The sequence below is a fragment of the Polistes canadensis genome, unplaced genomic scaffold (assembly GCF_001313835.1).
Source record: "Polistes canadensis isolate GaletaPanama2010 unplaced genomic scaffold, ASM131383v1 scaffold_0, whole genome shotgun sequence".
Taxonomy (NCBI): domain Eukaryota; kingdom Metazoa; phylum Arthropoda; class Insecta; order Hymenoptera; family Vespidae; genus Polistes; species Polistes canadensis.
This window is the reverse complement of record NW_014569547.1, coordinates 1962165-1964030: the sequence shown is the minus strand read 5'-3', so window position 1 is coordinate 1964030 and position 1866 is coordinate 1962165. Positions and strand designations below refer to the sequence as shown.

General features: G+C 25.7%; 1 protein-coding gene across 2 annotated transcripts in view; it reads left to right on the top strand.

Annotated features, from left to right (window-relative positions):
* LOC106792968 (ran-binding protein 9) overlaps positions 1-1771 on the top strand; it is an 11755-nt gene extending 9984 nt beyond the window's left edge. For both annotated transcript variants that reach the window (XM_014759515.1, XM_014759507.1), the window contains exon 9: positions 1390-1771. The gene's annotated coding sequence lies outside the window, so the exon portion shown is untranslated. The remainder of the gene's footprint in view (positions 1-1389) is intronic.
* Positions 1772-1866: the final 95 nt, after the last annotated feature.

The window sequence follows — 1866 nt, the reverse complement described above, 5'->3', positions numbered from 1 at the left end:
TATATATATATATATATTTCTTCTATCCTCATTCCATATTTCATATATTTCTGGGCAAGTTGTATATTCCTGAAAATTAGTGCAATATAATTATCAACAAATAAAATTAAATAAATAAAGAAAAGAGTGTACAGGAATAAGCAACTTAGCGTTAAATTTCTCCTAAAATGATAGAGATAATTGTAACATTCGTAATTGAATTCGTTAAATTATACTTTGAAAAAAAGTAATAGTAGATTCTTACAGCACTTTTATCGACCACGAGGTTTACTTTTCAGAGTAAGTCGAAAACCGGGATCATTCTATTTAACAATCTATCTATCCATCTTTCTCTTTTTCTCTATCTCTATCTTACTCTCTTTATAGAAAAAAAAAGAAAAAAGAAAAGAACATGCAAAATGCTCTCTGATCCTTGGTGCGTTGTGAGATTTGATAGCCGATTATATATATGCGATCGATACATTGTTGATTCTACTTGGAAAAAAAAATTATCATTAAATTAATTATATAATAATAATAATAATGTCTAGTAAAGTCATTGTCTGAAGAAAAAAAAGGAAAAAAAAAAAAGAAGAAAGAAAAAAGAAAAAAAGAAAATAAGAATATACACTCGTACATACGATGCAACTTGAAAAATTAGAATCGTCTTACGTTAAAGAAATTTTCCTAGATATGCAGAATGTTCCAAGACTCGTTTTGCCGAATTGGAAACATTCTAAATTTATTATTTACTAAATTCTGTATGTGTACGATGTTTTTCGTTATGCAAGATTACGTAAAAGGATTTTTTCTTCTCGGTAAAACAACTTCTGTGACACCTCGCATGTCTGCGACATTTAACACGTTGACGCATATTTTTTTATTTTTACTTCTAAATCTTCTTTAGAAATATGTTTGTTTAAATATATTATCATTGATACATATATATTTATTTGTAAAATTTACGAAAATGATGGATGAAAGAATAGTATTTATAAATTAAAATGATTATGACGGTTGTAGCGTATATTTGTCGTATTGCTTTCTTTTTTACAAAAAAGAAACAAGAAAAAATATTTGCGTGCTAACAGGATAAATTGAATAATGTGATAGTTATAGCCGTCGTCATTTGCGCCAACTTGTTAAGTGATTTATTAATTAATCAATTGATTAATTATAAAACGAACGAAAAATTAATATATTACATTTTTTTTTATTAATATTTGTTGCGTTATTTCTACTAAAACTATTATCTCTCATTGATGCCTAAAATAGAAAATCAGAAAAAAAGATATATAAAAAAAAGAAATCTTTTAAAACTGACAGTTCTCCTTCACATTGCTGCTTCAAAATAGAAAATGCGTTCTGATGTAGAACCATTTTGATCCACCAATCGTATTTTTTTTACAGTTTTCGGGGAACGAGGGAACACGTTCATTTCAGAGACGGACGAGATCTTACGTTTATATATATAAATAAATATGAGACAAAAAAAAACAAAAACTTAACTAAGGAACGATCTTATACTCTATACTAAGTAATTGTTTTTTATATGCGACATAGTATATTATTATATTATATATTATTAAAGAAAAAAAAGATACAAAAAAAAAATGAAAATCAACAACAACAAATAATGAAGGAAAAAAAAACTGTATGCAGCTAGGCGTAAGCGTACGTTTAAATACAATAATTTACTATATATACAAATTACATTAAATAGGATTACTCGAATTGAATGATTTTTAGTGTTTGTTTTATGTACTATAGCTAGAATTATAAAAATATGAGCGAATATAATGATTTGGACAAAAAAAAGCAAACTTAACATTTACAAATCTTTTTTTTCGTATCGTAAAACGTTTTTGCTTAATAATATACATATAT